The sequence below is a fragment of the Myotis daubentonii genome, chromosome 3 (assembly GCF_963259705.1).
Source record: "Myotis daubentonii chromosome 3, mMyoDau2.1, whole genome shotgun sequence".
Taxonomy (NCBI): domain Eukaryota; kingdom Metazoa; phylum Chordata; class Mammalia; order Chiroptera; family Vespertilionidae; genus Myotis; species Myotis daubentonii.
This window is the reverse complement of record NC_081842.1, coordinates 173,287,697-173,314,081: the sequence shown is the minus strand read 5'-3', so window position 1 is coordinate 173,314,081 and position 26,385 is coordinate 173,287,697. Positions and strand designations below refer to the sequence as shown.

The window sequence follows — 26,385 nt, the reverse complement described above, 5'->3', positions numbered from 1 at the left end:
GTCAATGCCAAGAAGAATCGCCACAGTATTGAAGGCAAAAGGTGGCCCAATGAAGTACTGATGGGGTGGTCATAATAATCTAGCCACTCAGAGTGTTAGAGTGTGTGTGTGTGAGTGTGTGTGTGTGTGTGTGTGTGTGTATACATATATATATATCACGTTCAAAGGCTGTTAAACCGCATTGTTTACCCATATCTTCAGAAAAAAAATCACTTCTACTGTCGTGGTAAACAACCTGCTTCCCTATTTATAATGGTCTGGCCCTCTAGCAACTTCAGGGCAAAATTATAGCTAAATTGCCTACAAACGTCTGGTGGTCATAATAATCTGGCCATTCAGTGTATATGTATGTGTGTGTGTATGTATATATATATATATATGCATATATATGTATACATATGAAAAAAAGAATGGGGAGGAGAAACTTAAACTAATACTTAAAACTCTGCCCAAAGGATGATGGCTTCTGACGACATATACTACCAAGTCCACTGCTTCACCCTCCTGAAAGCCTTTGCCATAAGCTCATCAGATACAACCTCTTCTAGTATTGTTCTTTTTGTGTCAAGGATATTTTAAAATTCGTAAGTGGTGGTATAATTGTATAGGTTAATAACCTGTATTCTCTAATACAATATTTAAATTTTAATATAAATTATTAATTATATTGAAAAAAAGTAGAATGTGGTTGACAGGGGCTGGAAGAAGGGGAGAGTAGAGGGGGTGGGAGAGGATTGTTTAATGGGAACAGTTTCTTTTTTGCAACATAAAAAGCTTTTTGGAGATAGGTTGCGCAATACGTGAATGTACTTAACACTATTGAACTGTAACTTTTTCAATGATAAACATGGTAAATTCATGTTGTGTATTTTACCGCAATTAAAAAAAATTTAACTGCCAGTTCAAGATGCTGTGGTAGACATCCGTTGTCTTTGGAAACCTCATATTCCATGTGGTTCTGTTAGGACTACAGATCACAGTGGACTGCCTGACCCCTATTCATGAATGACGAAGGGGTGACCCAAGTAAGAATCCTTCAGGGAGATTTGATAAATAGAAGCTAGAAGAGCATCATCTTGGGGCAGTCAGTTGCTCTCCTTCAAGCCATTTGGAGAAAACCTCACTGTGGCAAGAAATGAGACCAATGAGAGAGCAGCAAAAACAAGTAGGACTCCAAATGAAGGGACCATGTTTGACATCACTGAAGCACATGGAGTCTTCCCCACTCCCCTTAATAGGCTCTAGTTACATTGGCCAATAAATCCCAACACCATTTTTCTTTTCCATTTTTCTCTATTTCATTTTAATTTTTTGCTTAAGTCACCAAAAAAGAGCTAATATAGACATGCATTAGAAAAGCAATTTCACTGAGCAAAAGGTTCCTGAACAAGAATTTTCTCTGCATAGCTCCTTCTGGAATCTTAGCTACAATACCACATACCTTTACTAGAACAGTAGTATACAATTCTATAATTTAGTGAATACAATTTAAAATTAATATAATCTTTCTGGTTGATAAATACATCATTATGTTAGGCCAGAAATACTATTACATTTCTTAAGAAAAAAAAAATGTTAAAGGCTGAGGCTTTGGATGGAAAATTCTAACACTGAAGTCAAAGAACAGGAGGACAAAACACAGATAAGATCCTTTACCTGTGCCTTATTTGAAGAAAGAACTTTACTCCTTCTTAGTTCTACTCAGTGCTCCATTAACTCTAAGTTCCTTTTGTTTGGTTTCCACTAATTATTGACAAGGCTTAATTTTATTAATACCAATATAATCGATAAATATTTATGACTGCCTAAGTATAATGACTCTTGCATGAAGCAGGAGGCAGAGAAAGGAGCAAACAAAAGGTGAAGTAACCAATGTGCCCAGCATGATGCTAACTCTGCAGACTCTGTCATGCTTAAATTAACATCAAACCAGTTTCATATCTGGAAATCTGAAACACGCAGTCCATAAAGCTGCACCTAGAGGCCTGAAGCAAAATCTTAAATGTGAACTGCACTCCCCAGGTAGGGAAGATATGAGCTTGTTGTCACAAGTCTTTGCAAAGATAAACTAGCCTCGTTGATTTCACTGAAGCCAAGTTGACTGATAAAATTACTTCAGGACACTGGGAATACTATCATGTAAAATCTTTATAACCACTAATCAGAAAAAGATCATCTTCTCAAATTGCTTTTGGGCTTTTTATTACGAAAGATTAGCAACCTATATTTTAATCACAAGGGGGGAGGGGTAGAAGACCCTATTTTACTTGGAAGGGCTTTCAAGATTCACTGCAACACACCTGGTAAACACAAAGCGCTAAAGCTTGTCTCTTCCACCACACACCTCCAGAGCAAATCTTGGAATCGGACAGCCCGGAATGTTTACGGTGCTCTAGGGAAAATCTAACTGTTGGAAACACTGCTCAGGCACCCTGCAGTCCCCGGGAATCTACAGAACTTACTGTTCTAAAAGACCAACTGGGCAAATTTATCATGTTTCCATTAAAGTAGAGTATGTGCTTTTAAAATCATGACATAGATAAATATCAAAGCTCTCAGACAATATCATTTAGTCTCCTAAGGAAAAAAATCAGAACAGTCCGCAAAAATGGAAGCACAAAGATGTTTATAACAGGATTACTTATAGTAGGAAAAACAAGCAATATATATGTTCCACATTAGAAGATTAGGCTAATAAACTTTCATTCATCCATACTATGGAAAACTATGTACCATAAAAAGTTATGTCACCCTAACCAAAAGTTATTACTTTATAGGGGTACAACTGTGAGGAGTCAGTCACTTGGTGAAAAAGGCAGATTACAAAATAGCATTATGTTCTATGATCTCCTTGATTTTTTTTTAATTTATACGTCTATATGTGTATAAAACAAAGTCTGAAATAATAAACATTAACAAAAATCTTCATATAAATGATAGGCCTTGGATTTTTATATTTCTTAATTTTTAAAAAATACAAATACATTACTTGTTTAATTTCTTTAAAATGCTAAATAAAAGTTTAAAGAAGAATTTAGGAGCTACAGAAATTTCAAATGATTACCTAGGAAGAGCCAATATTATCCTTACAACTGACTTCTCTGAAAGTAAATGCAAGAATGATTAACAGTATCTCATATGAAACGGTAACTACTGGCTGAACGCAGATTGGATAAGCAAACTATATAAAATTAATTCAATAATAACTCTTTAGAGAAATAAATAAAAACCCAAGTGCCTAATATCTATAGAAACAAAACATAATACAGATCTGTGGAGATCCCATAAAGTATGTATCTTTCTTGTATAAAATTGAAAGGTTACAATCATTTTGAATTTGCAGCCTGTGGCTTTTTAATGATATAAGAAAAAGGTCAAAAGAAAAAATAAAAACTTTTCTCTCCACAGGAGGCCCCAGTCAGGGTTAGCTGACCGTCTGATTTGAGGCACCCTGATTTAGCCATAAACACTGAGCGAATTGCTTCCTCAGGCTTGGTTCACAAGGTGAGAATGTGCCGAAAGCAGGCTGGGCTGCAAGAACAAGAAAACACCGGTAATTCTGACTCAGGTATGTGGTCAGGACCTTAACCTTGACCAGACCTGAAGACTAAGCTTCTAGGAGGCTCTGTGGAACCAGTTGGCAGCAGAGGGGCCAGTGAGCAGCCCAGTGCAATAGGGGAAGGCATTACATACAGTTATTCTCCAAAACAGGTCAAGAGCAGTGCAGCCACAGGCACGGTGGGAAGAGTACATGGTTTGGGGCTAGCTCCAAATCGCTTCACCTCTGAATCTCAGTGGCCTTAGGTCTCAAATATAAGTTATACAAGAGAGCACTTTTTCATCTGTAATGAGCTCTCAAAACTTTGTTTTTGCTGTTCTTAATATAACTGTGACCTCTATTAAGGCCAGCTTAAGCTAAAGGTGCTTTGTAAAGTGGCTTTTCTCCTGGTAAAAGAAAAAAACATTAAAAAAAAAGCAATGCCAATCAAACAAATAGGCTTTCCACAGGACAAAGCCATAGTTAGCTTCTTATAATTGTCATTCATGTGTTCAATATTATTTTACTGACCATCTGCTCGATAACAGGCATGGGGGCTACACTAGGACTAAAAGGATAAGCAAGAGGGACTTGGTCCCTAACCTCTGGAACCTCCAGGTGGCAAGGGCCAGTGAGAGCAGCTCAATCTCTCTCCTGCCAGGGGACACTGCCTTTCATAATGTCCAAGGTAATGACTGAAACCTGTATAATCCTAATTCCTCTTACATAGTCTCTAATATCTCCTACCCACAAATACATCTTACACTTCTCAGAACCATTTGAACAGGTGGGTATTTAGTTTGCTAAATTCTACATGCGACTACCTTCTGTATCATTTGTTTACTCAATCACAAATCCAGCATGATGCTGTATTTAAAACACACACACACAAACACACACACACAAACACACACACACACACACACACACACACACTAAATGGTGGCCCAGAGAGGTCTTGGGCAAGTCACATAATTGCTCTGATTCTTAGTTTCTCTGTTACAAAACTGGGAAAGGAAGTGTACCAGGGCAACTTCGATTTCTTCCAACTCTCAAAATTATTGTAAGATTTTATGATCATTGTGTGCTACAAATCCTTAAACGGCACTAACTAGAAAATGTCTACAAACTTGGAACCAAATATGCTGAAGTTCATGGCAAACCTGTCTCCATGATCTCTTGAAACCAATAGAACTATCCGTTCTAACCTGAGAAAAGTAAACAAGACTCCATGCCAAGAAGGAACTTGTTTGACTGCTTTCCTTGCCTTCCAATAATCAAAGTCTCATTAAGTGCCTGGCTCCCAAATACCTTTAAATGTCTCAATTAGGCCTAGTGTAAGCAGTATTTTCATCTGATCGGTAACTGCATGGCAACATTCCTCTTTCAATGTTGCCTGGCCCTTACTCCATTGATTTCTTTTACTGAAACTATCAGGCATACAGAAAAATAAAAAGAACCATTGATTTCTAAAGAGTACTAAATCCATTTCTTCACAGGGTTCCTACTATGTGCCAAACACAATGGTAGTGATGCGAGGTACAAAGGTCAGCCACAGATGAGGACAGACAGCTAAGCAAATTAATAATGTGTATACATTCCAGAATGTGCCTGATTCAGATATGACGCATAAGCCCTTAAAAGTATATCCATACAGGTAACACACTAAAACAAATACCCAATACACTGGTAGTCTGGTTTATAAATAGTTTTGTCTTTTTAAAACTTCATTCCCAATTGGTTGTTGAGATCTGGAACACATTTTCCCTCCCCCAACACATACTGCTATAAATTTGGTTGTTTCCAAACCCAACACACAAAAGACCAATTTCACACATACAGTACCTGAAACACTATACATGTATCCTGCCAAAAGAGAAAAAGCATTCCTGCAGCCAAAGAGAGCCGAAAGAGATCTTGTCATCTCGAAAGCTGGAGCTTGAGGGAGAGCAGAGTGCAGGTTATTAAGGAGTGCAGATGGAGTGGTGAGAGGGTGCCTGAAGGCTGTTAGGCAACTAATCTCAGGGATTTTGAGACGGCAAGCCTGGTTTCAATCAAATCCAAGTTCCCCTGCTTACAAGCTGGGTATCTTTAAACATGTTACTCAACCATTCTTAGTCTCATTTTACTGATGTGAATGTCTGGCATAGAGCTAGCATTCAATAAACAATGAAGTATTTTATTTTCTTCACTGCTTGAGACAATATGGATTTCATCTTCCTTGGTATAAGTTTCCTTAACACATAGTTGGATTTATTGGTCATAATTAGAAAATGTTCAGTTTCCACATTTAAAAAAAAAACAACAGATTTTTTTTAAGTGGCTAGGCAAAAAATGTACAAGGAAGGTAATTGATAAGAATGTATTAGACGTGAGAAAAAGACAGACTGGATGAAAATGAAGTGACTAGGAAGGGACTGAAGAGAGAGGACAAGACAGGTATATGAGGTACACAGGAGTCACCTTAGGAGAGAAGATATGAGGGGGAATTCCAGGGAATTTCCAGACAGCATAAGGGCTGCCTTCACAAGGAGGGGAATGAAGACAGGAGGGATAACAGTAAGACTGGCGAACCCTTACAGGATGTTGGTACAAACACACGCGTGCTCATTTAATCCTTACAACCCTATAAGGCAGGTACTACTATCATCCTCATTTTGCAAATGAGGAAACCAAGGCACAAAGAGTTTGAATAACTTGCCCAGAATAATTCAGTTAGTAAACTAAAGCAGAGTAAACCACAGACTTTGGTTCCAGATTTGGGAGTCTGAACCACACTATTCTATACTGATGCTTTCGTAGTAGTAGGAACCCAGCCATTTGTATAAAGGTGTTTCCTGCATCAGAAGTTCATACCTTGAGTAATATCTATTATAAAGTTCTCACTTATAAACATGTAAACATTACATAATTATTTACAGGATCTCTGGCATTAGTTAATATTTGGGAATGGGAGTGGGGAGCCGAAATTTATTAAATGCTGCTGAGTTCCAGGCACTGTCTGAAGCTATTCTCTATATTCTACTGTTACAGAAAAACCGGAGAAGAACCAAGCAATGCTTAGAGAGATGGAGTTACATTTATTACGCGCGGGCCCAGAGGAAAATGTCTCTCAAATTCTGGGTGAAATCATACAGGAAGTTTCCTGTATTTATACTATCTTACCCTCTTTGTCTCCCCAATATGGGGTTTTTCCGGTCCCCTTTTGCAAGTTCTTAAAGGGCCCTATGTGCTGGCGCTTTGAGACCTCGACCAAAAGGCTTGGCCTGACGCCAGCACTGATAACTTCGTCTGGGGAAGGTTTAATGGCTGAAATGGGAGTAGTCTTATTTTCCTTATTATTTAAGCCAGCAAGCATTTACAGAAGCCAGAAATAGCAGGGTTAAAATTTCAAACAGCAGTTTTTATATAAGATGGATGCTTCACTACCTCAATAACCCTTCACAAACCACCTTTGTGATAGGTACTAAAAATCCATTTTATAGTTGAAAAAAATTGAGGCTCAGTTATGAGCCCAAAGTCACAGAGCCAGTAAGTGGCAAAGAACAGCCTCAGCCCCAGCTCTTCCTGGTTCCAAGTCCAGCTTGCCTTTCATAACACATCTGGTATACTCATACCCAAACAGGTAAATATGGGACATGTTATATAATAACTGTGTAATATAAAGTAATAGTAAATCAAGTTTGATTTGGAATGTCAAACATATTTCACAAGAAAATATGCTAAATGAACCCAGCTGCCCGTTTCACCACCCACCCCCTCACAACTGCCCCCTATCCCTGACAAATGCTTTCAGATCCTCTTTATTACTTAGTATCTAACAATACCAAATACCATACAGGTGCACAGAGGCAACTCTCCAAGAGCCTAAAACTGCTTCTGAAGCATTATACTGGAAAACAGGATAGAAAGAAATTCCATAGGTTTTCGTTTTAAATCCCAATGTCACCGGAAAAAAAAAAAAAAAAAGACAAGTGGCAAGACAGTAGAAAGAAGATTTTTTTAAAGTAGAAGGGTTTGCCAATTACATCTCAGTAAAGCTAGAAGGAATAAACGAGTAAAAAGGGTTTTGGTTTTTGTTTTGATGCCAGAGAGCTTCAAATGTGAATTCCAGCTCTGCCATTTATTAGCTTTGTTTGCTCATCTAGAAAATGATGCAATTAAGATGCAACTCTCTGGCTATTAAAAGATTAAGTTAATTATCAAATGCAAAGCCTCTGCATCACCTGCCACTGAAAGCTTTCTAACCTTGAGTCTCCTCCTTTCTCCCTGTCCTTTCATTTGGGAAGGTGTGCACACACCCCAAGCACAAGATTGAAAGATACTTATAAAACACTTAACCAAAAGATTGCAAGACATTTAAAAAACACTTTTCTCACTTCCCACCAGACTCACATCATGATTCTAATACCGCCCCGGAGCCTTTTTCCTGTTTCTTCCAAGATATTTACCTTTTACCATCTTGTTGTTACCTTAAATTGGATAAACCAAGGGACTAGTATTTATTTATTCATATTTCTGTCACCCCCAAAAAAGTTGAAGCTATCTATATAAATACAAAAGACATATACAACAGAACAACTCATTAAAAGGAGAACTTACTACATGTGACAAGTGATCTGGTAGGAGACTGAGGCAGGGAGATTATTGTAAGAAAAAGATAGCAACCTAAAACAAGTGCACTCTTTTCTTTTTTATAAATGGAAACACACAAATTCCTAAAGAAAAACATCAATAATTTGCCTGAACTTATTTACCTGAGCCATTGACAGGACCAAGAATACCACCAAAGTCTTCCAAAACACTGGGTGATCTTTCACAAAATTATACTACTTTATATAAGAATCAAGGATTTAATATGACCAAACTCCCTTCAGTCAAATGTTCCCACTTTGACCCTCTACAAACTCTACATATCTACAGAGGATTTAGCATTTATTCAATCAACACTCATGTGCCTACTATGAAAGGGGACATAATAAACGAGACAAGGTCCTGTCCACAAGGACCTTGGGATTGCACAGTGGAGGTGGGTCTACAAAAGAACTGAAGTACAGGCAGAACATGATGCCCCAGGAAAGAGGACCCCACACCACCCAAGTATTATGGGCATGCAATACCTCCCTTTGGGGGGAGGTGGGAGGAGTCAGGGACATTTGAAGGGGCCTTGAAAGTTACAGAATTTTCACAGATTGAGAGCATGAGGCATAAGTAAAGTGCATTTAAAAAAAAATAAGAATGTAGAAAAATATGAGAAATGTTTGTGGGTCGAATGCAAAACAGTCAATAACCTATTTTGGCATAGTGTACTAGTAGAAGGAGAGAAATGGGAAAATAAGCTGAAAAGTTGAAGTCTTGTCACATAGAGCTTTTAATACCACATTAAGATGGACTTTGGACTGTTTTCTGTAGGCAATAGGGGCTTCCAAAGGCTGGCGGTCAGGAAATTCTATGTCAAGCTACAGGAGGACTGTTCAATGTCTATGTGGAGGAGACTGAAAATGCTGGAGCAGGGAGACTAGATTACTGCAATCACCCAAGTAAAAGAAAGCTAGATCAGGGGCAGGGAATGGTGAGAAGGCAAAGCTGCAATATACTGGGAGGGAAGACTGAGAGGGCATGGCCAGCTGCTGGTTGTGGGGTAGGGGGGGCAAGGAAAGGGAGCGATCAAGACGTTTCTAAGGCGCCAGTCAGCAAACTCTAGCCACCAAATAAATCTGGCCTGCCACCAAGAAGCTCTACAAATTTTTACCTTTTCAAATAGTTGGGGAAAAATAATATTTTGTGACAACTGGAAATTAAACTTCAGTGTCCATGCCTAAAGTTTTACTGGAACACAGCCACACTCATTGGTTTACATGTTGTCTATGTTTGCTTTCGTTCCACAACAGCAGAATTGCATAAAGGTAGCAGAGAAGGCATGACCTTCAAAGCTAAAAATATTTACCGTTTTTCCCCGAACAGAGAAACTTTTCTGACCACTGATCTAAGGCTTTGAGGGTGGTGGTCAGAGATGTTAAGAGGAACAAAGAAATCCCCCTTTGGTATAGCTGGGTGAGAAAGAGAGTTATCAATTTTGGAGCAGTTAAATGGGCAGTATCCACAAGGCATTCAGGTGAGGCAGTCCAGCCTGCTATGGAAAGCTCACCTCCACCCCAAATGGGGCCAAGGCCCCTACTGTTTCCTCTGCCTGGACCCTTCCTCCAGATGATGACATGGTTTGGCTCCTAATCATCACTCAGATCTGAGCTCAGATGTCACTTCCTCAGAGTGAGCATTCTCCTACCCACCAAATTATTCTCTACCCATTACCTTACCATTTTCTTTATTGCACCTATAACTATCTGAAATTATCCCATTTATCCACGTTTAACCTCTGTCCTTAAGGTGGCCCCTTAAGGACAGAGGCCTTGCCTCTTATTCCCCACGGAGTCCCCACTGCCTTGAATAGTGCCTGATGCTCCTTGACCAGTATTTGCGGGAGGTAGGGAGTAAAGAAGAAGGAATATGAATAGAAGCGACAACTGGAGCTCAAGTGAAAGCAGGTCATGACCTGCACAGTTTAGGAACAAATGAGATCTGCCATGCGCAGAACCTTTAGAAAAGTCTTCACTGGGGGAAGGAGAGAGATGAAAGGAAGAGAAGACACACCAAAGAGAACAGCAAAGACACAGAGAGGAAGGAGACAAGTATTGTGTCTCTGAAGCCAGACAGCAGTAGGGTTGCAGGACATCTTCCAGGAAGGAGGTATTTAGCAGTATCAAATATTTTGGATAATAAGTGCAAAAAAAAGGTGTCAAAATGTGATAGCAAGAAGGTCACTCGAAGCAATCTCAAAAGTGTGGAGGTGGTGTCAGGTTTAAAAGATTAAAAAATGGGTTAAGTGGAAGGCAGTGAAGGCTTTCAAGGCATTTGGCAGGAGAGTGGGGAGAGAGGGGCAAGGTGCTCCCAGGGGAGTAGTGATGGGAGTGGGATCCCTTTTTTCTTTCATACAATGACTCAAGTCCCATCATGCCATGCCTTGTTTTAAAGCCTCAATTTCCCCTGCTATATTATGATAAAGCCCAAGTAATATAGTCCATAGGACTCTGCTTGATCAAGTTCCTCCCTACCTCAGCAGCCTGCACCTTTGTGCTCTCTGATCCAGTGGCAGAGTGTTATCCACCTTAGGTCCTTGGCTATATGCTGTTTCCTCTGGCTGGTAAACTTCTTCACCCTCTTGGCCTGGCCAATTCTCACCCTTAAGATTTCTGCCTCAGGTCCTTTGCACATGCTGTTTCTTCTTGGCTAGAAAACTTCCTCATTCTTATCCTAATTCTTTCACTTGTCAAATTTAAATGTAAAAAAGTGTACCACAAAGAGCCCCACTTTTTACTGCCCCCCCCACCTCTGCTTTATAGCAAACTAAAACATCTGTCCTGGTACTTAGTATAATTGTAACAAACAGGTGTAGTATAATTGTTGAATTATTGTGTTTTCCACTAGCAAAGAAGCTTCCTGAGGGCAGGAAGCAGGCCGCTCCTGTGCTCATGTAATAGTGATCTGTAAATAACTGTTAAACAAAAGGCCTGAGAGCACTTTTATCTCCACCAGTTTGTGCATCACAAGAGGCCTACTGTATCCTCAATCTACATCAAGTGAGCATACAATTTATGTTCAGGCGAGTCCAGTTTCCTCTGACCTTCCCCTCCTACTTCTAACCCCTCTTCACGAATGGTCATTCTCAAAGACTAAAAAGATGGGGTTCTTTGGAGATATCACCATTATGTCGGTCAAATGATTTTCCCAATTAGATAGCTGATATACAGTGATTAGCCTAAAGTTTTATAAAATGGCTTTAACTAAACAAAATTAGTCAGACTTTAAATTTAAGCATTATGCATCTTACTTTTTTAAGCCAGTTTTGTAAATTAGCCCTAAAATAGGTTTGCAGGGGTACTTGGCAAAAAAACTCAGTGTAAACAGCTGTCTGCACCTCTGTGTGTTTAATAACAAGATTTTTCAGTGGGAAAATATACATTTGGCAGACTGTTTTCTCCTGAGATTTCCTTTTCTTTTGTCTTTTCTCTTATTACCATAACATAAAAGATTATTTTAAGTTCTACTAATTGAAAAAATTGCTGTCAATTACAGCCTTGCTACAGTCTGGGCAAATTAACTGTGCAAATAAGCCTGCAGAATAATTGTGCTTAACTGAATAAACTGTTGTTAGTTCTAATGCCCTTAAGCCCTTTAAACCACCATAAAAAAACAGAGCAGCATTAATTACAAATTGTTCTTATCTATTTCTACTTCATACTTTCAAACTTATCTGATTTACCCAATGTACCTGAAAATCCAGTAAAACCTTGGTGAAATGGACTAATTCAATCGAGGGGGTGTCCGTTAAAGCTGAAAGTCTGTTATACAACAAAGTAGGTTTTCCAAATGCGTATGTTAAACATTTGACAAATTAGTTCACCTGTTTTTACTTATGTAGATACATTTGTGTGAAAGGTTTAATTTCACAGAAAAGTTTTTCCATATGTATTACTGTAATTTTATTTTTTTTTAAAGAAATTCTTTTTTTTAATATATTTTATTGATTTCTTACAGAGAGAAAGGGGGGGGGAGAGAGAGAGAGAGAGAGAGAGAGAGAGAGAGAGAGAGAGAAACATCGAGGAGAGGGAAACATGGATCAGCTGCCTCCTGCACACCCCCCACTGGGGATGTGCGCAACCCAGGTACATGCCCTTGACCGAAATCGAACCTCGGACCTTTCAGTCCGCAGGCCGACGCTCTATCCACTGAGCCAAACCGGTTTCGGCGTATTACTGTAATTTTAAATTTATACTGAGTAGGCCTAATAAATACGTTCATTCACCAGTCACCCCCAGGAAAGAAATACACGGCTGGGGCATCACACATGGAACATCAGCTGGCACCATTCAAACCGCTGCAGGAAGTCACACCAGGAAACAACAGAACCAATTACCACTGGAGATGCAATGTGATCAGGGGCTCATCATTCGCTGAACACTGTTTAGGAGCGGTGGCTCTTGGATTTAAATACATATGTCATAGACTATAGTTGTACATATGTAATATTTATTAGTGTTTTTTCCAACATATGATCTGCATGTCCAAAATAATAGTGCATTAATAACAAAAAATAACCTGTTAATTTAATTATAAAGAAATCTTGGTTAAAAGCATTTTAAAATTAAAAGGGTGTTCCTTTTCACATATGACATACGGACCAGAAATTTTGTCTGTTAAATCTGAAGTTCATTAAATCGAGGTCCACAAAACTGAGGGTTTATTGTAGGGTTGTTGTTTTTTTAAAAATACCTACAGGTCAACCTGCTTACCATTTGAACTGAACTTCTCCACCTTCTGTTTCCCCCAAATACAAATTAGGGAGTTTTACTGTGTTTTTCCTTCTCAAATGGGAAGACAAGAAAAAGACAGTTAACTCCTTTGCTATCAAAGCAGAGGAAATAAGAATATCATTGAGAGCTCTTTTCCAATCAGGTGGCAACTATTGTTCTTGAGAAAATATGAATAAGTGCAACATAAACATCACAGAGAAATAACTAAAGACATATGATTAGGAAAAGCCGATTTTTTGTACAATTTTATATTCTAGGTAAACCATGCTTTAGGAAAGCACAATACATACATAGAAATAGAAACTAATAAAACAGCATTCAGGGGAGACTGAATATGTATTACGAGTCCCTGGCACATTATCTGATTTATAAGATTTTTTTTTATTTTCATGTGACTCTGAAGACACCATTTTACAAACAGGTATGCATGTACTCCCCTGCCAACAGTCCAACCTTGCTAAGAATCAGTGATAGCAACACAGTATCTTTATATTAACTTTCCAAGAAACTCTAGTACATTCCTACCAAATTATATACTTTGGATGGCATTTAAAGTTAAAGACACCTTTGTTTCTCATCTGTCCTTAAAAACAGAGTAAAACCTAATTATCTATCACTTTAGGTCAGTGGTTCTCAACCTTCTGGCCCTTTAAATATAGTTCCTCATGTTGTGACCCAACCATAAAATTATTTTCGTTGCTATTTCATAACTGTAATGTTGCTACTGTTAAGAATCGTAATGTAAATACCTGATATGCAGGATGGTCTTAGGAGACCCCTGGGAAAGGGTCGTTCGACCGCCAAAGGGGTCGCGACCCACAGGTTGAGAACCGCTGCTTTAGGTGCTGTCTATATAATATACTCTTCTAGACTTGAGAAACTGCCTTATTTAAGTGCCTAAACTTTTGTGATTTATCCATTTCTAACTGAAGCCTACCTAATAGAGAATTTGTCAATCACTCTGTTTGCATTTAGGAGTTGCACTTTCCTACAATCTTAAAAAGCATTCTTAATAATATAATTTGAGCTCTTTATTTTTTTGACACACGGCATGTTCACCAATACAAACACACACACACACACGCACACCCCAAGTTAACTTTGTGCCTAGCACCATTCCAAAATCTCTAGGTGTATTCAGTCCTCAATCTTAGAGGTAGATACCATCTTCATCTTCATTTGATGAGTAAGGAAATAAAAGTAACTTGCCCACATTCTCACAGCTGGGATCAAACCAAGCAGTTTGGCTCCAGAGCCTCCAAAAACACAGATTATGAAAAACAAGGATAAATACAATGAATCAATCTCTGATCTCTCCACAGGTATAATAAGTTGACCTGATTTAGTCTCCCCCAGCTGGGCTCAAGTTATTACTGCCTTCTTTGCAAGCCACCACTCGTTTTTAGGTTCCTCCAGTCAGCCTCCTCTCCCAGATCACTCTTAAATAAGTTTCCCTGAAGAGTTAAAATACCTTTTGTGGACCAGATTCCTCACTGATTTTCATTCTAAAGAAAACCTATTCTTTGAGCATGTTCAATTGCAATCCTGGCAGCAGCTTCTTATTCCACCCACCATTTGCTCCAAGCAGGGTTAACTCTCTTCAGTGCCAGGAACTTAGTAGGTACCCAGAGATGTTAGTATATACAAAGAATGAGTTAATTAGTCTGTAAAAAAAAAAAAAAAAAGGAGGGAGGAGGACTACTTCTTAGTCCTCAGACTTAAGGAATGCCATGAAGGTTTCTAGAAAACGTTGAAGGTTTTCTACAACCACTAACTAGGATTTTCTTAGTTGAATGTGTAAAATCTGCAACTGAGAAACACAATGAACAGGCCCAAGGGTCTTCCACTAGACTGTAAACTCTGTAAAGGCAAGGATTTTTGCCTTTGTTTTTTCTGTTTATTCACTCCCTGAGACTCACAGCAGGAGCTCAATATGTATTTACTGAATGAATGTATGAACAAAGTGCTATGTGAATATTATGTTAAGTAAATCCAGTTACTAAAGATAAACATATTCCAACAGAGACCAGCTCTGTCTTCTGGCCAGAGTAGACTTAAAAAAATTTTCATTTTGTGCCCTGGCTGGGAGGCTCAGTTGGTTAAAGCATCATCCCAATACAGCAATATTGTGGGGTCAGTCCCTGGTCAGGGCACATACAAGAACCAACCAATGAAATGTATAAATAAGTGGAACAAATAGATGTTTCTCTCTTTCTCGCTTGCTCGCTCTCTCTCTCTCTCTCTCTCTCTCTCTCTCTCTCTCTCATCCGTCAACAGAAATTTTCATTTGCTTTTAAAGCAGATCTTGCCTCTAGACTGAGCAATTTATTCACAGAGCACCAGGGAAAAGATATGTGGCCACTGCCAGTTGTTAAGAATCACAGATCATAAAACCTTAGAAGTAAATATATCACGGAAATGAACTTAATGTTGTATGCTCTCTTGTTGCTTAAAAAAGTGCACTTCAGAAGGAAGAATACTCATAGGAAGTAGCTTCCTGCCCCTGAAACCTGATTATTTCAACATGGCAGCTATTTAAAACCCCACGCTACCATAGGGTTTTCAAGACAGGAAGCAATAGTGGCACACCTAGCCCAGTGCAGGGGAGAACAAGAAGCAGAGAGGAAACAACATGCCTAATGAGAACAGGGCTTGGAGGGTAGCCTGCAAAGTATGAAAGCAATGAGCCAATTTCTCTAACGTCTCCTTTAACTGAATTTACCTGCACATGGTAATCATTAAGAAAGATAAAATGAACAACATAGAAACAAACACCTTCCTTGGTCACCAACTGCTCTCCCTTTTCCCATCATCAACTTTCTTTCCAATTTTAATGACTCTTAAAAGAAAAAATAAATTGGTAAGAGCTTGATTGTGCTTAATGGGGAAGGGAGCTGACCACAATGAATTTTCTCCTCTAACTCTCCTAAAGTTTCTAATTCTTCTACAGCGAGTTTTCCCTCTTGTTATGAGAAAATAATCTTTATGTTTAAAGAAATTATAGAGCTAAAAAGTGTATGTTCTATAAGAAAACTACATTTAAAAATCCTTTATCCAAAAAAAAGAACAGCAAAAAAACTCAATACCAAACCATCCAATCTTCTCAACATATTGCCTTAACCCCTTTCCTCCTCAACCACCAGTATATGTAACAACTCATTTAAAAATATCGTGTCTTCATAATAGTTACAATTTGTGTTTGCACTCACAGTTTCCACGCATTATTTATCTGATTTTTGCCAACACATTTGTGAGATGGCCACGGTGAAGACGTTTAGTTCCATTTTACAGGAGTCTGCAGTGAAACACTTTCCCATGACTGTAGCCGGGATCGTGTTCCCTACCTGGCATTCCAAAACAGGATTTCCCAAGCCCAGCACTACTATCATGTTGTAGGGGGCGGCCCCACTCATGTTTAGCTGCAGCATCCTCTCCTCTACCCACTGTGTAGAAATAATACTGCCTTGCCCTTTCCCCACCACCATCAAGTTATAACAAAAAGAAAAATGTCTCCAGAAACTACAAATATCTCATTGGACCCAAAAATCATACCCTGTTGAGAAACACTGGTCTAAAAGAATCTGTGATGCTTCTTCTGGCATCTCTATGACAAGGCCCCATATACACTGAGCCACAATAAACCACAGGGCACCAGATGCTGCTTGCTCAGCAAGATTCACATAATTAACCAATTCCCCATCCACTTAAAACCACTTTTCAAAATGTGGAAATGAGTAAGAAAATCTCCTTGTACAAATATTCACATCTTAGAGGATGAATCTAAAAGCATATCATCTCATTATAACATAATAAGGATATACATAATAAAGATATACAAAATGAATGTATGTGTTTAGGGGGGAAAATCCTTATCAGAGGAGCTAGGAAACAGATCTTGTTCTTTGCTAATAAACCTTAATGCAATTATACCTATTGTTCCCTGTATAAAACTGAGTGCATATAAACCTACATATGTTCTCAATACTTGCTTCAGCTGGGTTTCTATCCAAATATGTGTTACTTAAAGCAATTCAGAAGAAATAGAATGATAACTTTAGAATATTACTAGAACTTATTGTCTGACCCTAGTGCTTGTGAACCCAGAATCTAAACTGGCCAACCTCACAATCCTATTATAGACACGCAGTTTAAGTTTCTTCATGCTATTTAATCTGAGCCTCTATTCATGCAAAAGCCAACTCCACCCTCAAAATTCATTATTTTCACCAGCATTTTCACATGCCTGAACTGAAAAGATTTTGCAATCTAATTCCCCCTAATAACTTAAATCTGTAAAGGGTAGATGCCAAATGATCAGAAATAATTACAAATGCCTGCATAGCATTGGCCAAAATGATATTAAGACTACCCAAATTACGACTGTAAATTGAAATGTAGTTATATTTTGGAAAATGTTTGAATTATTTTATCTATATATGTATAATGTAGTCACCCTCTATCATCATTTCCCAATAGTAATAATTAGTATATTGTGCACTGGGGAAATTATTTAAACTGACTTTTACTTACCGCAGAGTGTCACACTATAGTATTAAAAAATACATTTTGCAGCTATTTATTGAAACTAAGATATACAATGAAATTGCCTAGTTAATATAACATATAGAATTAAGAAGAGGTTGTGATTATCATATTCATAATGCCCACAAATACTCAAGTATGATGTACTTACACCTTTAAATGTGATCTGGATCTATATATAGGAGACATTTTCTCCATATTACAAAGCATATTGTACCCAAAGTGTCTGGTCTCCATTAACCTTCACCACAAAGTACAAAAGAACACATCGATCCTTCAGTGAAAACAACTCTCAGGTCTTGGAAAACATCAGAGTCACCAAAAGCAAAAGCAAGAAACAACTCAAAATGGGGGCTTGAAAACAAAGAATAAAGATTTAATCAATGTTAAACGCTCGCTTAAAAAAAATTTCCCCCCCACTGTGTATATGGCCATACCCGAATCCTTCTCTTAAAAAACAACCAACAATCATACTCCATGATCACATCTAATTGTTTCTGTATTATACTCAGTATGCTTAACTCTCCAAGGATGTTAATGCTTTCCTCACTCCAAAGAAGTAATAACAATTGTATACAGCTGCACTAGTAAACGCCTGCATCTAAGAAAAACTCGGATTCTAAACAGAAAAGGAGAATCCTAACAACATATATCCAACCAGGGGCAGAAGGCAGCTCATGGACGCGTATTAAAAGGAGCGGCAGGAAGGACAAGGTCCTCTTCCCAGAGCCACATAGGAATTCACAGAGAATACGCATCCAATTAAAAAAAAATGTGCACAAACACCGGGCGATCATCAGACCTTTTATCTAGTCGTCGCCCCCTCCCCCTCCCACCCCCATCCTTGGTAAACACTCGCGCCAGGAGCCCACATCCCTGGAACCTTGAAGAGCGACTTGTGAGGGGAGTTGACTATTCATGCGACGTCTCTCCAATTCTTGACCCCCGCGCGCGCGGATGGGGTCTGAGGAGTGAGCCCCAGTTTCAGTGAATAAGTCCTTTTACAGTGGGATGTGCAATTCCCTAGGGGTGTTTGTGTGCGTGTGTCTGTCCGTCCCTGTCTCCGTCCCTCCACCTCGGGGTGAGTCTTTCGTTCGCCCTTCTCGGGGGCTGCCCAGGGCCTGGTTCCCAACAGAACCTAAGAGGAGGGGGCGTTTCCTGCGTCCACAGACACCCACCAGCCGCCGCGAATACGGCCCCCGACCCCAGAAACTTTCCCTGGCTGACATGGCCACGGAGGAAAACCGCTCCGACCCTCAGCCTCCACCCCGAGGCAGGAAGAAACCTCCTCTCGCCCCCCGGCAAGTCTCCCCGACAGCTGGCGGCCACATTCTCCCCGGGCGACGAGGGACGTCAGGCCGCCGGCCCGCGCCCGCAGCTCCGGGGGTATAAACAGGATGTCAGCGCCCCGGGCTCCGGGAGGAACACTTGCGGTGCGCTCCCGGGGAGGGGGCGCTCAGCCTTCCCCTCTCCCCTCGCGGCCTCGGGCCCCTGCCCGCGCCCTCCCCGCCGCCAGCACGCTCCGCTCCTCCGCGCCGCTCGCCTGGAAATCCCCCGCCCGCACACCTCCGCCAGCCCGGGCCCTCGGTCCGGCGCCGCGCTCACGGGCGGCACGGGGGACTCGCGCGCACGGACCGACCGCCGCGGCCGCGCCTCCCGCCAGCGCCGGGTCCCGCGCCTCCCGCTCCGTCGGCAGCGGCCGCGGGCGTCCCCGACTCCCCTCGGCGACACTCACCACTTCCGTGTGCGCCCGGGCCGGGGGGCTCCGGGTCGCCGCGCGGCTCCGCTCGGCGGCCTCCTGGCTCAGCGGCCAGCCCCGCGGGGCCCCGGCGTGCGCGCGCCCGGGGCGGACGAAGGGGCGCCTAGGGGGTGACCGGGGTCGGGGCGCAGGCCCGCGCTCTCTGCGGCTGCTGGGTACTCGGCGGCCGCCGCGGCCTGCGCTGGGCGACGCGACCGCCTCCCTCCCCGCCCCGCCTCGCGGCTGCCTCGCCTCCCTTCCCGCGGCCGCTCCGCCCCCTCGTGACGTTCCGAGTGGCTGCCCCGGAAAGGGGGGCGGGGACCGCGGAGGCAGCGGTGCCGCCGACGCGCCCGCCCGAGCGCTCCGGCCTCCCAGCCACGCCCGCATCCGGCTCCGCTCACGCCCCCGCCTCTAGCTCGGCGGGTTTCACAGCGGCTCTTAGGCGGCGAGCGATCAGCCGGCGCGGAAAGAGAGATGGTCGGGTTTGCGCCTCCGGTTGCCCCGGCCCGGTGTGGCGTGCCCTCCGCAGCTTGGTGCGCTGCGGTGCATTTATCAGAGCCCGGCCCCTGTCCCGACCCAGTAAGAGGTGCGCGTGTGTGGCACTTGACTAACGGGAATTTGAGAGATCAATCTTCCAACGCTGATAGGTTACTTCAGATCCAGCCTATTCCTTATTTAAAGAGTTCTTTTAATTTTAAGAAAAACGTATTTGTAATAGTCATAAGAACTAACGTTTGTTGATATTTAATGTGTCCAGCACTTTTTTTTTTTTTTACTAATAATTCCTCAAAGTCGGGATTATCCTCACTTTATTCATGAAGAAACAAATTAAGGTTTAAGTATCTTAAGGTCACACCATGGCTTGCTTAGAGGCATTCTCCATAGGCAGTGTCCAGCCAAATCCTGACAGTTTTACTTCCTAAATATCACTCCAGTCCACTCGTTTCTCCAAGTATTTCAGCAACATGGTCGGAGTTGCCACGATCTCTCACCTGAAGAACCACAAGCCTCTTAAATTGCCACTCTGCAATCACCTCAATCTCTAATTGTCCACAGTGAGCTTTTAAAAAATCAAATCTAGCCTTGGCCAGGTAGCTCAGTTGGTTAGTGCATTGTCCAGATAGGCCATGGCTCCGGGTTCAACCTCCAGTCAGAAGTCAACCAATGAATGCATCAATAAATGAAACAACAAATCTCTCTCTCTCTCAAATCAATAAAAATGTAAAAAAAACTAAAATAAAAATTCAAATCTCTTCCTCACTCCCGAGCTTAAAACAGTGCAGTCCCTTCCCCTTGCAAATCCTTGGATTAAAAACCCTCCTCAACCATGCATGGCCAGACTTCTGCAGCTCAGGTCACTGTGGTCTGGGGCTGCTCCACCTGCCCTGACTCCACTAACCCTGGACTTGGGGGATTATTGCAATTTATCTCACACTGAGCAGGAAGTGCTGGGTGTGATACTGGTGAATGAAAAGAGCATTCAAATCTAGAGTCCTGGATTTTAGGTCTGGCTCCCACCATTAATCAACTGTGTTACCCTGAATAATTTGCAGTTTACACATAAAAGTTGTGGGGCAGACTAAAGGATCTCCAACTGCCTTCTGGAAGAAGATAGATATGCTCACAGAGACGACAGGAAAATCAAGCAGGGAGGGTCATGGCCCAGATGCCTACAATATGTGTTTAGTGTGCATGTCTTGCCTCACCTGCCACTCAGGGCTGTTTGCATCATTTTCTTCACCTGCTAAATTGGAGCAATACCTTCCTTACAGGGATAATGCTGACGATGAACTAGGGCAGTGGTTCTCAACCTTGGCTGCACATTAGAATCACCTGGAAATCTTTTTAAAATCCTGATTTCTGGGCCTCATCCTCCGGAAATTCTGTTTCTTGGTTACTAATGTTGTGGCCCCACCCCATAACAAAGAAACAGAATTTCCAGAGGATGAGGCCCAGAAACCAGGATTTTAAAAAGATTCCCAGGTGATTCTAATGTGCAGCCAAGGTTGAGAACCACTGAACTAGGGTAATGCAGGCCTGGCACATGTGGTAAGCTTGGTAAATCATTGTGATTTTTTTTTTTAATTGAACTGGGCTGTAAACAGGTGGGAGTGACATGAATAGAGACAAAAATATGGATCACATTTCAGGTAAGGTAGAGAGTTAAAAAATGCAAAGTCAGAAGGCAACAATAACCCCACTGTGCTCAAGAAGAAATCTGAATGCCCTGGCTGGTTTGGCTCAGTGGATAGAGCATTGGCTTGCAGACTGAGGGGTCCCAGGTTTGATTCTGGTCAAGGGCACATGCCTGGATTGCAGGTTCGATCCCGAGTAGGGGGCGTGTAGGAGGCAGCCGATCAATGATTCTCATCATTGATATTTCTATCTCTCCCTTTCTCCCTTCCTCTCTGAAATTAATAAAAATATATTTAAAAATAATGAATCTGACTGCTCTGCAGGACTCATGAAAGGGAATAAAGAGAGAGGGCCATGGTTGAGTTTATCCATTACCCTGTACCAAGCGTGGCACTAGGTACTCAGGATTCTGAGAAAAAATAGACCCAGTTCCTGACCTCAATGCTCACCGTAGAGTGGGAGAGACAGACAACCAACAATCCTGTATGATTCATGCTCTTCTAAAAGTGACCACACAGGAGAATCACCCAACCCAGCCTGAGGAAATCAAGAAGAAAAGAAGAAGCTACAAGCATCAGACAAGTCACAGGAGCCAGGGAGTATGTGACATATTCAGACAATAAGTGTATATGCTATGTGGCTGGGGAATAAGAAAAGATGAACCTTATACAAAAACTTTTGCCTAGAAGAAATAGTGTGTTTTTGAGGTATTTAAGCAGGTTTTTATTTTAGAAGAATCAATCTAGGGCAGGAGTGGGCAACCCCTGGCACACGTGCCAAACATGGCATACCAGTAACTTTTGCTGGCACGCGAAACCCTCTCTTATAATCTTCCATTTACAATTTTTTTCATAATATCGACTTTTTTATTTTTCAGATAAATTCAGTGTAGGTGCATCTTAGATAAATAAATAATTTTACATAACAAGTTATCTTAAAGACCATAGACATGGATTGACGACAGAGGGGAAGAGCAATTTCTATGCCTCTGCCTTAACTCTCCCTGCCTTCCTAGATCCAACCAGTGTTTTGGTTTCATCCACATACGCTTGTGAATCTTGGTTCTTAGTGATGAATTTTGTTAAGTCTCGTAATAGGAGTAGCCTGACGGATGAAAGTACTAGCTTGTGCATATCTCTGAAGGTCACAAAATATAAACCTGATGTAAAATCTCTGTCATCCGTGATGCAGCAGCAAAAGTCCCACTGATAATATCAAACAGAGTCATAAAGTTTTCTGTCGGACTGTCAGTGTACATGTATACATTAAAAAATAAATGTATTTTTCATCATCATATACTGTGTTTTTGTTGCTCGAATGAATTTTATTATTTCTTCAAGGTTCTTCACATACATACACCTTAAGAGATATCAAGTAGTCGTAACATGTTCTCAAAAAATTAGGGTTAGCACACAGAAGAATTTTGAGTCAGAGATTTTGCTGGTTTTGGCACGCACTCACAAAAAGGTTGCCCACCCCTGATCTAGGGCAAGGTGTCTCAACCTCAGCACTATTGATATTTGGGGCAGGAAAATTCTTTATTATGGAAGGCTGTCCTGTGCATTGCAAGATGTTTAGCAGCATAGCATTTCTGTCCTCAAACTACTAGATTCCTGTAGCAATCCCCTCATTCCTCCTCCACCTACCCTCCAAACTCCACCCCCACTCCTGGACCAGTTACAATAACCAAAAATGTCTTCAGACATTGCCAAATGTCTCCTGGGGAACAAAATTCACTAATCTAGGGATAATGTGGAAAATGGATTGGAGGATAAGGAGATTAATAGCATAGAATTATAGAGCTATAGATTGCTGGTTCAATCCCAGTCCAGAGGCATATGGAAGGCAATCAATCTCTCTCTCTCTCTCTCTCTCTCTCTCTCTCTCTCTCTCTCTCCCCTTCCTCTTACTCGAAAATCAATAATAATAATAATTTTTTTAAATACCCTTACATTTGAACTCCAGAAATAGTTACACTTCTCTTGGGCAAGGTTACTTATTGCTTGTGTAACTGATTGTATTTTCCCTTTGATTGTTAGTAAGCTCAATCAAATTTTAGTCATACATGTATTACATATAGGAATTTATAACATACTAGAGGCCCAGTGCATGAAATTCATGCAGGGGTGGCGGGGGGCGGGGTCCCTTTAGCCCAACCTGCACCCTCTACAATCCGGAACCCCTTGGGGGATGTCCGACTGCCGATTTAGGCCCGATCCCAGACATCCCTCTCACAATCCTAGACTGCTGGCACCTAATTGCTCACCTGCCTTCCTGTCTGTCCACCCTCAACTGTCCCCTTCTGCTGGCCTGGTTGCCCCCAACTATACCCCCCCCGCCAGCCTAGTCACCCCTCACTGCCCCCCCGCCAGCCTAATTGCCCCCAACTGCCCCCCCCTGCTGGCCTGGTCACCCCCAACTGCCCCCCACTGGCCTGGTTGCCTCTTACTGCCCCCCTCTGCCAGCCTGGTCTCTCCTAACTGCCCCACTGGCCAGCCTGGTCACTCCTTACTGCCCCCCCTGTTGGCCTGGTCACCCCCAACTGCTCCTGCTCCCCCTGCCGGTCTGGTCGCCCCACACAGCCTGCTGTTCAGTCGTTTGGTTGTCCCTCAATAACCCCCCTGCCGGCCTGGTTGCCCCATGAAGCCTGCTGTTCAGTCGTTTGGTTGTCCCTTACTGCCCCCCCTGCCAGCCTGGTCACCCCACACAGCTGCTGTTCAGTCGTTCGGTCATCATTTGGTCGTCCCTCACTAACCCTCCTGCCAGCCTTGTTGCCCCATGCGGCCTCCTGTTTGGTTGTTACTGTGAGGGCATCCTGATCAATTTGCATATTATCCTTTTATTAGTATAGATGCTTTATGTACTATCCTCACAGCAGCTTTATCTTTTCTTACACTTATTTTCACTTCATATTGACCCTTTCAGTTGTATTTATTTAACATACTAGCTGCCCAGGACTGCTCTAAGTACATATGTATTATCTCATTTAATCGTGGTTCCCCTGTAATGGGATTTTGGCAAGATACCAAATTTCTATAAGCTTTAATTTCTTCATCTGTGAGACTACTAATAATGCCCACTTCAAAGGGCCATCAAGAGGATTAATAATGATAGTTAATATCATTAGTTATTAGAAGACCCTCAAATGTTTTTGCCAAAAAACATTAAAATATCTGATTAATTATGTTATAATATGTCAATGTAGTAATTTCTAAAGAGATAAAAATTAGTTTATTATTAAAAAACCCCACAATATACAGAGCAGAATAAGTGTCACTAATCTTATCAATTATGGCTTTAATCTAATTGAAGGTTTTTGTGGTTCCTGGAATTAACAGCACCATAACAGAATCAATAAAGCTAAGTTACAATGAATTTCCATTCAGGAAGCCTCCTTATGGGGATATATATAAAACAAATGAGATGCTGGCCCCCATCAGAAGGCAGTGAGCCCAAGGATGCTTTAAGATCTGCTCAGTTTTACAGGAATATCAGACTGCTTAGGACTGACTCACTAGCAATAATAGCTTATTCTACCCCAGAGACTTATACTACATTAATAATGAAAACACTTTATGAAAAAAATGTATTCTGACAAACAAGCTCAGTGCCCTGGAGAGACCCCCGGCCCAGAAAGCAGGAGACCTGAGTGCCAGGTGAGCTCTGCAACAGATTGAAGAAACCTAAGGCAGTCTGTTTGATCTCTCTGAGCTCACTCTTCTCCTGGGTGAGATCACATAACTTCATGGTGTCTATCAGCATCAAAATTCTGTGCATCTTTATTTAAACTCATATAAAAGTTATTAGCCAAGAAATCATATTTGGTTTTGAAGCGGAAATTGTAAATTACCTTCCCAAACGCAAGAGGAAAATAAATTATAGCTTAACATGAGTAAGATTTGATTTCTTCCCAAGTTCTAATTTTCTGTTACTCTGGTATGAGAGTAATATGCAGAAATCATATATCCTCAGGGTCAATGGCACCCAACAATTCAACAAATATTTATTTAGTACTCAAGTTCTCAAATTCTGAGTATATGGTGCAGTCCACAAATGATCAGTGACAATCAAATGAACTGCCGTGTGTTCAGGGTACTATGTCAGGCCCTTAGCAGGCGTGGCCACTCAGGGATGGCAATATATAGTGGAAAAGGCAAGGCATCCATCTGAAAAATAAATGACCGTTAAATGGCTGATGCAGGCAGGAAATGCGATAAGATTTCAGAGAAAGGAAACATCACTGAAAACCCAGGTAGGTTCCTGGAGGATGAGATGTGAGCTGGCCCTTGAAGGATCCTGAAAAACCAAGTGTGAAGCCTACGTTTAGTTAGTGTTTATATCCTTTCTAGAATTGTTAGAATTAGTTTTGTTTTATGGATGAAATACATTTGTGTTGTGTTCATTCAATGACAGCAGAAACCACGCGTAATATTTACATTTGATTCAGCACGACTGATATTTACGAAGTGCCTAGTGTACGTCAGGCACTATACTGGGTAAGTTGTGCAGTAATGGAGGAAAGAGAAAGGAATTGGAGATAACTCATAAGTCAGCTGAGACCCCTTTGCCTCGCAGAGCTGCCTTGAACTCCCAACCCTTTACCTGGCTTATGGAAGTATACAGTTCTCTCAAGAGCTAGGTAGAGAGACACTTCCACCTCCTCATGAGTACTCTGTTCTGCACAGTTGTTGAAATGAAACTCTGCCCCTTCCTTGTGTTCCCATCAAAGACACTCACAACGCTGCCTGGGTGGGTTTGGTAGCAATCACTGGAGATGCAGGTAAGTGTAGGGAGGGATCACAGCTCTGTTTTGTTGCTAGCTGCTCTCTCCCTTTTCCCTCTGCTCTCTCTCATTTCTTCCTCACACACTTCATCCAAAATTATCCCCCCCCCCCCAAGAATGCCAAATTCTCCCTTTCGTAGGCACAGCAAGTTGCCCCTCCTCTAACATCCAAGTCTTTGAGTCTCAACTTTCCCTCAAGCTTCTACACTTCTATCCCCAAGAGGAATTGTAGCACCAGCTATTAAGAGATAGTGATATTTTCTCCACTTTGTTACAA

At 41.5% G+C, this 26,385-nt stretch overlaps 1 protein-coding gene across 3 annotated transcripts in view; it reads right to left on the bottom strand.

Annotated features, from left to right (window-relative positions):
* Positions 1-19,435, bottom strand: part of JAK1 (Janus kinase 1) — a 133,801-nt gene extending 114,366 nt beyond the window's left edge. Inside the window, exons 1-2 of one of the 3 annotated variants that reach the window (XM_059689288.1) lie at positions 19,187-19,434; positions 5,384-5,476 (exon numbers count right to left, since the gene is read on the bottom strand). The gene's annotated coding sequence lies outside the window, so the exon portion shown is untranslated. Of the gene's footprint in view, positions 1-5,383; positions 5,477-19,186 lie in introns of all 3 variants that reach the window. The other 2 variants (XR_009451961.1, XM_059689287.1) reach the window with 2 other exon arrangements.
* Between the last annotated feature and the right edge of the window lie 6,950 nt (positions 19,436-26,385).